Here is a 12,734-nt window from a genome sequence, read left to right as displayed (position 1 = left end):
TCTCCCAGTGTCTGTTGAAAAGCAGACCGAACCAGGTTTTTCTCTAGGATTTTGCCTGTGCTTAGCACTATTTGTTATTTTTAACCTAAAGTCCCTAATCCTTGCAGATGACAAGCATAGCCATATCATGATGCAGCCACTACCATGCCTGAAAATATGAAGGGGTACACTGTAATGAGTTGTGTTGGATTTGCACCAAACATAACACTTTGTATTCAGGACATAAAGTGATTTATTTTGCAGTTCTACTTTTGTGCCTTATTACAAACAGGATTAATATTTGTACTTATTTCACTGCCATTTAGGTTAGTATTGTGGAGTAACTACAATGTTGTTGATCTATCCTCCAGTTTTCTCCTGTCACAGCCATTAAACTCTGTTTTAAAGTCACCATTGGCCTCATGGTGAAATCCCTGAGCAGTTTCCTTCCTCTCCGGCAACTGAGTTAGAAAGGACTAGAGGTCGGCCGATTAATTAGGGACGATTTCAAGTTTTCATAACAATCGGTAATCAGCATTTTTGGATGCCAATTTATATTGCACTCCACGAGGAGACTGCATGGCAGGCTGACCACCTGTTACACGAGTGCAGCAAGGAGCCAAGGTAAGTTGCTAGCTAGCATGAAATTTTACTTATAAAAAACAATCAATCTTAACATAATCACTAGTTAACTACACATGGTTGATATTACTAGTTTAACTAGCTTGTCCTGCGTTGCAAATAATCAATGCTTTGTCTGTTAATTTATCATCGAATCACAGCTTACTTTGCCAAATAGGTGATGATTTAACAAGCGCATTCTTTAAAGAAGCACTGTCGTTGCACCAATGTACCTAACCATAAACCCCAATGCCTTTCTTAAAATCAATACACAAGTATGTATTTTTTTTAAACCTGCATATTGAGTTAAAATAAATTCATGTTAGCAGGCAATATTAACTAGAAATATTGTGTCACTTCTCTTGCGTTCTTTGCACACAGTCAGGGTATATGCGAACTGTGTGAAGACCATTTCTTCCTAACAAAGACCATAATTAATTTGCCAGAATTTTACATAATTATGACATAACATTGAAGGTTGTGCAACAGACTTATGGATGCCACCTGTTCGATAAAATACAGAACGGTTCTGTATTTCACTGAAAGAATAAACGTTTTGTTTTTTAAATGATCGTTTCCGGATTTGACCATATTAATGACCTAAAGCTCGTATTTCTGTGTGTTTATTATATTATAATTAAGTATATTATTTGAATATTTGATAGAGCAGTCTGACAGCGGTGGTAGGCAGCAGCAGGCTCCTAATCATTCATTCAAACAGCACTTTCCTGCATTTGCCAGCAGCTCTTTGCAATCCTTGAAGCACAGCACTGTTTATGACTTCAAGCCTATCAACCCCCGAGATTAAGCTGGGAATACTATAGTGCCTATGAGAACATCCAATAGTCAAAGGTATATGAAATACAAATGGTATAGAGAGAAAAAGTCCTATAATAACTACAACCTAAAACTTCTTAACTGGGAATATTTTTAGACTCGTTGAAAGGAACCACCAGCTTTCATATGTTCTCATGTTCTGAGCAAGGAACTTAAACGTTAGCTTTTTTACATGGCACATATTGCACTTTTACTTTCTTCTCTTACACTGTTTTTTTTTGCATTATTTAAACCAAATTGAACATGTTTCATTATTTATTTGAGACTAAATAGATGTATTTATGTATTATATTAAGTTAAAATAAAGGTGTTCATTCAGTATTGTTGTAATTGTCATTATTACAAATATATATATCAAAATCGGCCGATTAATCGGCATCGGCTTTTATTTGTCCTCCAATCATCGGTATCGGTATTGGCGTTTGAAAAATCATAATCGGTCGACCTCTAGAAAGGACATCTGTATATTTGTAGTAACCGTGTGTATTGGTACACCATCCAAAGTGTAATTAATATCTTCACCATGCTCAAATGGACATTAAATGTAATCTTTTTTTTTTTTTTTTTTACCCCCCCATCTACCAATAGGTGCTCTTCTTTGTGAGGCATTGGAAAGCCTTCATGGTCTTTGTGGTTGAATCTGTGTTTGAAATTCACTGCTGAGGTACCTTGCATGTGTGCGGTAAAGAGATGAGGTAATCAAATCCACATTTATTTTGTCACATGCTTCATTAGCAACAGGTGTGAAATGCTTATTTATGGGCCCTTCCCAACAATGCAGTGAGGAAAAAATTTGAAATAATAGAAAAATGGTATGAAGAATGAATACACAATGAGTAACTAACTTTCCGATATACACGTTGTACCAGTACCGAGTCAATGTAAAAAATCATCAATCGTAATCGTGTTAAACACTATTATTGCATATAGTGAGTCCATGCAATGTGTGACTTGTTGAGTTAATTTTTACCCCTGAACGTTTTTAAGCTTACCATAACATAACATAAAGGGGTTGAATACTTAACATTTTTTATTAATTTGTAAACGTGATCATAACAACATACAGGAACTCAAGTCCTTTTGTTCACCTGACTTAGAATTCCTCACAATCAAATGTCGACCGCAATATCTACCAAGGGAATTATTTTCGATTATAATCACAGCCGTATATATTCCCCCCAAGCAGACACATCAATGGCCCTGAACAAACTTTATTTGACTCTATGTAAACTGGAAACCACATATCCTGAGGCTGCATTCATTGTAGCTGGGGATTTTAACAAGGCTAATCTGAAAATAAGACTCCCTAAATTCTATCAGCATATCGATTGCGCAACCAGGGCTGGTAAAACCCTGGATCATTGTTATTCTAACTTCCGCGGCGCATATAAGGCCCTCCCCCGCCCTCCTTTCGGAAAAGCTGACCACGACTCCAATTTGTTGCTTCCAGTCTACAGACAGAGCCTAAAACGAGAAGCTCGCGCTCTGGTCTGTTGAACGCTTCAAGACTGCTTCGATCATGTGGATTGGGATATGTTCCGCATTGCGTCCAACAACAACTTTAATGAATATGCTGATTCGGTGAGCGAGTTCATTAGAAAGTGCATCGACGATGTTATACCCACAGCAACGATTTAAAACATTCCCAAACCAGAAACCGTGGATTGATGGGAAACGGGAAACTCACGGGAAACTGAAAGTGTGAACCACTGCTTTTAACCAGGGTAAGGTGACCGGAAACATGACCGAATACAAACAGTGTAGCTATTCCCTCCGCAAACAAACAAGCTAAGCGTCAGTACAGAGACAAATTAGAGTGGCAATTCAACGGCTCAGACACAAGAGGTATGTGGCAGGGTCTACAGTCAATCACTGATTACAAAAAGAAAACCAGCCCCGTCGCGGACCAGGATGTCTTGCTCCCAGACAGACTAAATAACTTTTTTGCTCGCTTTGAGGACAATATAGTGCCACTGACATGGCCCGCTACCAAAACCTGCGGACTCTCCTTCACTGCAGCCGATGTGAGTAAAACATGTATACGTGTTAACCCTCGCAAGGCTGCAGGCCCATACAGCATCCTCAGCTGCGTCCTCAGAGCATGCGCAGACCAGCTGGCTGGTGTGTTTACGGACATATTCAATCAATCCTTATCCCAGTCTGCTGTTCCCACATGCTTCAAGAGGGCCACCATTGTGGCATAAGGTAACTGAGCTAAACGACTACTTCCGTCATCATGAAGTGCTTTGAGATACTAGTCAAGGACCATATCACCTCCACCCTACCAGACACCCTAGACCCACTCCAATTTGCTTACCACCCCAATAGGTCCACAGACGACGCAATCGCAACCACACTGCACACTGCCCTAACCCATCTGGACAAGAGGAATACCTATGTGAGAATGCTGTTCAACGACGACAGCTCAGCATTTAACACCATAGTACCCTCCAAACTCGTCATCAAGCTCGAGACCCTGGGTCTCGACCCCGCCCTGTGCAACTGGGTACTTGACTTCCTGACGGGCCGCCCCCAGGTGGTGAGGGTAGGTAACAACATCTCCACCCCGCTGATCCTCAACACTGGGGCCCCACAAGGGTGCGTTCTGAGCCCTCTCCTGTACTCCCTGTTCACCGATGACTGCGTGGCCATGCACACCTCCAACTCAATCATCAAGTTTGTGGACGACACTACAGTGGTAGGCTTGATTACTAACAACGACGAGACGGCCTACAGGGAGGGGCTGATGGCCCTCGGAGTGTGGTGTCAGGAAAATAATCTCACACTCAATGTCAACAAAACAATGGAGATGATTGTGGACTTCAGGAAACAGCAGAGGGAGCACCCCCCTATCCACATCGACGGGACAGTAGTGGATAGGGTAGTAAGTTTTAAGTTCCTCGGTGTACACATCATGGACAAACTGAATTGGTCCACCCACACAGACAGCGTTGTGAAGAAGGCGCAGCAGCGCCTCTTCAACCTCAGGAGGCTGAAGAAATTCGGCTTGTCACCAAAAGCACTCACAAACTTCTACAGATGCACAATCGAGAGCATCCTGTCGGGCTGTATAACCACCTGGTACGGCAACTGCTCCGCCCACATCCGTAAGGCTCTCCAGAGGGTAGTGAGGTCTGCACAACGCATCACCGGGGGCAAACTACCTGCCCTCCAGGACACCTACACCACCCGATGTCACAGGATGGCCATAAAGGTCATCAAGGACAACAACCACCCGAGCCACTGCCTGTTCACCCCGCTATCATTCAGAAGGCGAGGTCCATACAGGTGCATCAAAGCAGGGACCGAGAAACTGAAAAACAGCTTCTATCTCAAGTCCATCAGACTGTTAAACAGCCACCACTAACATTGAGTGGCTGCTGCCAACATACTGACTCAACTCCAGCCACTTTAATAATGGAAATTGATGGGAATTGATGAGATGAAATGTATCACTGGCCACTTTAAACAATGCCACTTAATACACTGCTCAAAAAATAAAGGGAACACTTAAACAACACAATGTAACTCCAAGTCAATCACACTTCTGTGAAATCAAACTGTCCACTTAGGAAGCAACACTGATTGACAATAATTTTCACATGCTGTTGTGCAAATGGAATAGACAACAGGTGGAAATTATAGGCAATTAGCAAGACACCCTCATTATAGGAGTGGTTCTGCAGGTGGTGACCACAGACCACTTCTCAGTTCCTATGCTTCCTGGCTGATGTTTTGGTCACTTTTGAATGCTGGCGGTGCTTTCACTCTAGTGGTAGCATGAGACGGAGTCTACAACCCACACAAGTGGCTCAGGTAGTGCAGCTCATCCAGGATGGCACATCAATGTGAGCTGTGGCAAGAAGATTTACTGGGTCTGTCAGCGTAGTGTCCAGAGCATGGAGGCGCTACCAGGAGACAGGCCAGTACATCAGGAGACGTGGAGGAGGCCGTAGGAGGGCAACAACCCAGCAGCAGGACCGCTACCTCGACCTTTGTGCAAGGAGGAGCAGGAGGAGCACTGCCAGAGCCCTGCAAAATGACCTCCAGCAGGCCACAAATGTGCATGTGTCTGCTCAAACAGTCAGAAACAGACTCCATGAGGGTGGTATAAGGGCCCGACGTCCACAGGTGGGGGTTGTGCTTACAGCCCAACACCGTGCAGGACGTTTGGCATTTGCCAGAGAACACCAAGATAAGGCAAATTCGCCACTGGCACCCTGTGCTCTTCACAGATGAAAGCAGGTTCACACTGAGCACATGTGACAGACGTGACAGTCTGGAGACGCCGTGGAGAACGTTCTGCTGCCTGCAACATCCTCCAGCATGACCGATTTGGCAGTGGGTCAGTCATGGTGTGGGGTGGCATTTCTTTGGGGGGCCGCACAGCCCTCCATGTGCTTGCCAGATGTAGCCTGACTGCCATTAGGTAGCGAGATGAGATCCTCAGACCCCTTGTGAGACGATATGCTGGTGCGGTTGGCCCTGGGTTCCTCCTAATGCAAGACAATGCTAGACCTGGAGTGAGGCTGGAGTGTGTCAGCAGTTCCTGCAAGAGGAAGGCATTGATGCTATGGACTGGCCCGCCCGTTTCCCAGACCTGAATCCAATTGAGCACATCTGGGACATCATGTCTCGCTCCATCCACCAACAGACTTGCACCACAGACTTGCACCACAGACTGTCCAGGAGTTGGCGGATGCTTTAGTCCAGGTCTTGGAGGAGATCCCTCAGGAGACCATCCGCCACCTCATCAGGAGCATGCCCAGGCATTGTAGGGAGGTCATACAGGCACGTGGAGGCCACACACACTACTGAGCCTCATTTTGACTTGTTTTAAGGACAGTTGGATCAGCCTGTAGTGTGGTTTTCCACTTTAATTTTGAGTGTGACTCCAAATCCAGACCTCCATGGGTTGACAAATTTGATTTCCATTGATAATTGTTGTGTGATTTTGTTGTCAGCACATTCAACTATGTAAAGAAAAAAGTATTTAATAAAAATATTTCATTCATTCAGATCTAGGATGTGTTATTTTAGTGTTCCCTTTATTTTTTTGAGCAGTGTAATTAAAATTATATATCTGGCATCTGTTTTGACGCTCTACCGCCTCCACTACGTTGATCCTTAACATAGGGGCCCCACAAGGGTGCATGCTCAGCCCCCTACTGTACTCCATGTTCACCCATGACTGCGTGGCCACGCATGTCTCCAACTAAATCATCAAGTTTGCAGACTACACAACAGTGGTAGGCCTGATAACCAACAACAAAGAGAGAGCCTACAGGGAGGAAGTGAGGGCCCTGGCAGAGTGGTGCCGGGAAAATAGCCTCCCCCCCCAAGGTCAACAAAACGAAGGAGCTGATCGTGGACTTCAGGAGACAGCAGAGGGAGCATGCCCCCATCTACATCAATGGGTCGCAGTGGAGAAGATGAAAAGCTTAAAGTTCCCGGCGTACACATCACTGACAATCTAAAATGGTCCACCCACACAGACAGTGTGGTGAAGAAGGTGCAACAGCGCCTCTTGAACCTCAGGAAGCTGAAGAAATTCGGCTTGGACCCCAAGACCCTCACTAACTTCTACAGATGCACCATTGAGAGCATCCTGTCGGGCTGTATCACCACCTGGTACAGCAACTGCACCGAGCACAGCCGCAGGGCTTTCCAGAGGGTGGTGCAGTCTGCCCAACACATTACCGGGGACACAATGCCTGCCCTCCAGGACATCTACAGCACCCAGTGTCACAAGAAGGCCAAGAAAATCATCAAGGATCTCAGCCACCCGAGCCACGGCCTGCTCACCCCGCTACAATCCAGATGGCGAGGTCAGTACAAGTGCATCAAAGCTGGGACCTAGAGACTAGAAAAACAGCTTCAATCTCAAAGCCATCAGACTGTTAACATAACTTAACTTTAAATAAAGTTTGATCTGATTTTTGTCCTATTCTTAGATTTTTGGATTTGATGGTGAGGTGAATCCAACATATTAATGATTAACTAAGAAGATTCCATTTGAATTGAAATAGAGCTTGAAACCCTAGGACTATGTATTGTCTATTTTTAGTTGAACTCTGGACTGAATTGAAACAATAGTTGTTTATGACTGTGCAAATGCTACATAATAATCATGATAATAATCATAATTGATTTATTTTATAGCACTTTTCATTGCAAGTCGAGTCTGTCGCTTTAAAAACAAAATAAACCGAAAATAATTTCACAAAACAAATATAGGGATCTGGTAGTATTTGGGCGATGGTCTTCCATATATTTAGATGATAAGTCATTCAGAAAGATAGTATCTTGAGAAGAGGGAGCATAGATGGTACAGCCAGGCTGGGAGGTAGAGACATCTGACAGACAGGCCATGGGCACATCCTCGTCTTTGATAGCCATAGCTCCTCCTGCGTAGGTAGGCTGGATCGTCGACTACTGAAATGTAGCACCGGCGACTGTAAAAGTGCCAATAAGACCACCACACCTCAGGAGTGGTCCAGAAAAGACCCCAAAAAGCGAGCCTCTGCATCCCCTCACACCGAAGTCCACTTTCCTCTAGGAATGGGGCAGGGGGTCAAAAAAAAACTGATGCTGTTAATCTGGTGTTGCTGCATAATTCAAATCGTAATAGCAAACTAGCTCCAAGCCAAATATAAACCCACTTGCCATAATCAGTCCAGCAATTCCATGGGTCACCACCAGATATTTCAGTTCATCTCAGTGGGTTTTGTCCCTCTAGAGGTGTAGGGACTGTGCTTTGGCAAAGTGGGTGGGGTTATAGCCTGCCTGTTTGGCCCTGTCCGGGGGTATCGTCGGACGGGTCCACAGTGTCTCCCGACCCCTCCTGTCTCAGCCTCCAGTATTTATGCTGCAGTAGTTTATGTGTCGGGGGGGGGGCTAGTGTCAGTCTGTTATATCTGGAGTACTTCTCCTGTCTTATCCGGTGTCCTGTGTGGATGTAAGTATGCTCTCTCTAATTATCTTTCTCTTTATTTCTTTCTCTCTCTCTCTCTGTCTCTGAGGACCTGAGCCCTAGGACCATGCCTCAGGACTACCTGGCCTGATAAATCCTTGCTGTCCCCAGTCCACCTGGCCGTGCTGCTGCTCCAGTTTCAACTGTTCTGCCTGCGGCTATGGAACCATGAGTTGTTCACCGGACGTGCTACCTGTCCCAGACCTGCTGCTTTCAACTCTCTAGAGACAGCAGGAGCGGTAGAGATACTCTGAATGATCGGCTATGAAATAGCCAACTGACATTTACTCCTGAAATGCTGACCTGTTGCACCCTCGACAACCACTGTGATTATTATTATTTGACCCTGCTGGTCATTCTATGAACATTTTGGCCATGTTCTGTTATAATCTCCACCCGGCACAGCCAGAAGAGGACTGGCCACCACTCATAGCCTGGTTCTTTCCTAGGTTCTGGCCTTTCTAGAGAGTTTTTCCTAGCCACCGTGCTTCTACACCAGCATTGTTTGCTGTTTGGGGTTTTAGGCTGGGTTTCTGTACAGCACTTTGTGCCATCAGCTGATGTAAGAAGGGCTTTATAAATACATTTGATTGAATCTATCAACAAGTTATCAAAAACAAAAAAAGTTGATTTAAAAAATACAATAACAAACAGTAAAATATGTTATAGGCCGAAATCGTATCATTGATGATGCATGATTTATGAACTATGTGTCACGTCCTGACCTTAGTTCCTTTTTTATGTCTCTATTTTAGTTTGGTCAGTGCGTGAGTTGGGGTGGGCATTTTATGTTTTTGTTCTATGTTTTGTATTTCTGGTTTTGGCCTGGTATGGTTCCCAATCAGAGGCAGCTGTCAATCGTTGTCTCTGATTGAGATCCATATTTAGGCAGCCTGTTTTCCCACTATGATTTGTGGGTAGTTGTTTTCTGTCTTTGTTTTAGTTACCAGACGGAACTGTTTCGGTTGTTCTTTTTGTTACTTTGTATTTTAGTGTTCAGTGCTATTGAATGAAATGACGAACACTTACCACGCTGCATATTGGTCCCATCCTTCATACTCCTCCTCAGAAGAGGAAGAAAACCGTTACACTATGGTTACATTTCATTTGCTCTGTTAATCCTACCCTTATGGAATGATTTTGATTACAACAGTGAATATATTTAATTTAATCCTGTGGTTGAAATTCCATCCTCAAAACAGAAAAAAAGTTGAGGACTTTTTTCATATCCAATGTACTATTTTCCATGTATTTCACGTCACAATACGTTGACAAATTACATTGAAACGACGTTGATTAAACCAGTTTGTGCCCAGTGGGATATAGATAATACTGTAGTTGTTGCATTATGTCAACACTATCGAAGGTAGTGACTCAAATCATTGCAGCAGTGGAAGCTCCTCAGAAGAGGAAGGGGGGGAACCATCCTCAGTGAAACACATTAAATAGTTAAACACTAAAAAAGTGATCCGTTTTAGACAAAACTATAGTAAATATATTCACATCACAAAATCATTTAATAACCTTTATTTAACTAGGCAATTCAAATGCCACATCTCCCCTGGAGCACTCCTGCAGCCTGGAGGAAGTGTAAACACTCCTAAATGCATCACGGTCACTTTTACAGTCTGCCCATTTTATCATGACAGAATCACTGGTTGGTGAAGTCTATGGTGATTTTCAGTCCAGTGTTTAGACACTTAGGGCAAATCAAATAATGTACACGTTGGTTTATTTGAGACGTGGAATAAAAGCCACTGTTGGCTTCTATTGGTCGCTGCTAGTTATCTTCATCTCAACTAATTTGCGTTGAGATGCTGCGGGCTACCTCCTTTTCCTCCTCTATCTGTACTGCCGCTGCCTCGATCGGCAGACCAGGCTAATTGTTTTGGCTAACTGAGATCGCCTATTTTTATTCACATATTGTAGGTATATTCTTCGAGATGTTCTCATTTGGTCTCTCTTCACGTTGATTCTTCACGTGAGATCATTTCAAACAATGGAGTCCTGTGAGACATTTTAACCAATCAGGTTGCCGGAAAGGGCCTTTAAATGCCAGTAACCAATCGGATGTCAGGAAATTACTCATCTTTCAACACGAAGCACTTCCGTCTCCAATGGATATAGCCATGTATGGACTAGCTAACAATATGCTCCGGAAAACAAGCTTTTGAACGATATATGATTCAACATAAAGAGTTTTGAAAGTAGCGGTTGAAGTTCTACACGAAACATGCTATCAAAAACGACATTTATGGTTGGTGTAGTTGACGGAGTTGGGATAAAATTATACAAATAAAGTATTTATATACATTATTGCCGATTTATTTGTACATTTTATGAAAGTATGGAAGTTATCGTTGCAAAATATACCCAAATCTGAAAATGAACAGATGGAAACAAAATCACAATTTTTGCCTGTGGTGCCTGGCCTTGACATGTTGTCCGACCAATCAAAGGTTCAGAAAATCAATCTAGTACTGAAAGCATAAGCTACAGCTGGCTAGCACAGCAGTATATAAAATGTTGTGAGTATTTGACTCAAAGAGATAGAGAGACAATAGTTGAACAGTTTTGAACAAATTAATTTCTTCCAAAATGAAGAAGCGAGAGAGATAAAACAAAAGTGACAAAGTTTTAATTACTTAGCTAGCAAATGCAGCTAGCTAGTTTAGCCTACTCAAACATTGCTCAAACAGGGGGACGCTATGTTAGCTAGGAAGCTATGGTTATTCAACACTGGAAGTCTTCCAAGTCAAGGTAAACTTTTGGTTTTATAAATGTATTGCCACCGGGGCCTGCCGGTGTAACTGCTAAACTGCTAACTGCTGACAGTACACTACTGCATGATTGTGTTTACTAATGAGTTAGTTCTATTAGATATGTTGACTCTGACTTTAATATGGTGACAATGATGTAGGTTGTGTGTAGCTGTTATGATATGAAGGTTTGGCTCTGAAAGGTTTTATTGCCTGGTCATAGACAGCTGATGTGTTGTGCACTGAAGTCCACAAGCGAAGGGAAAAGTTGAGAGGAGGAGAGCGCGTAGATGCGAGAACTAATTATACAACGATCAAAGGGATCATTCTGTTTGTATGTGGCTGCTATTAAAGTCAACTGTGTTTGCGTGTGATCAGGGGTGTATTCATATCGCCGATTCTGTTGAGGAAAGAAAAATCATAAAAGGAAGCAAACGGAACGAAACAGGGACAAACGTACCGTAATTTGACCAATAGAAAACGTTTTTTGCAACTGTTGGACTAAGATTACACCCCAAATAAACTAGATGCAGCAAAAGTGTGCAAGGCAGTGTTGAGCGTGTCAATGTCTGTCAGCTTGATTACTCAAATTTCTCTCGACCTGTGCACCTGCGTTGTAAACTTTCATTCATAAGCTAGGTTGTAGCATCCTAATGATGGGTATAGGGAAAAACGTTGTATCGTGTAGTAGCGTAATGTTACATTGAGCTGGATGAATGGAATATGAATCACAGTCATCCAATATGCTAAATAGAAATAAGGCCGTGCTGCCTCAAAAAATTGTCGTCCCTCATCTTAAACGGCACCGAGCGCCACTGCATTGCAGATATAGAAATACATTGAAGAAATGTCATGTCCAGTCCATTCTTATTCTGTGTTGTGTTGTCGTTGTGCAATACAGTACTCGGGAATCTGCAGGTGTAGTTTAGATGCATAAAGCCTTCGAAGAGAACCAAAAGACAGCCCTTAAGTCCAAAGAGGGCACTGCGCCCGGGCCGCCACAGGAGTCGCTGGTGCGCGATGAGACAAGGAGATCCCTACCGACCAATCCCTCCCTAACCCGGACGACGCTAGGCCAATTGTGCGTCGCCCCTCGGACCTCCCGGTGGCGGCCGGTTACGACAGAGACTGGGCGCGAACCCAGGGACTCTGATGGCACAGCTGGCGCTGCAGTACAGCGCCCTTAACCACTGCGCCACCCGGGAGGCCGAGCTGTCTCCTCTTGAGAGGTCTCATCATGGAATCTTTGGCTCTGTGTCAAGGGAGATTTTTTCTGACTGGAGAATCCTATTCCTGTCCTCAATGCATTGCAGTACCTGCAATTATGCCAACTGACATGTCATTCAACACAATGCAGCTCACCTCCTTCTTCAGTTGGGAGTAGGGCTGGTTCAGGGGTATGGGGATGGGCCTGAAGCTGCATCTCTTGGGCCTGGCACCAGGCAGGGGCAGGGACAACTGATTTAGTACGAATAGCTTGCTAAAAGTGATTAAATGTCGGCTAAAAGAGGAGCGAAATGTAAACACACAGAATTTTCTGTAAAGTAACTAATGTTAGTGGAGCA

Source organism: Oncorhynchus mykiss, chromosome 16 (assembly GCF_057628025.1).
Source record: "Oncorhynchus mykiss isolate SJ-2025 chromosome 16, ASM5762802v1, whole genome shotgun sequence".
In the NCBI taxonomy this organism is placed as follows: Eukaryota; Metazoa; Chordata; class Actinopteri; order Salmoniformes; family Salmonidae; genus Oncorhynchus; species Oncorhynchus mykiss.
This window is presented reverse-complemented; position numbering follows the sequence as displayed.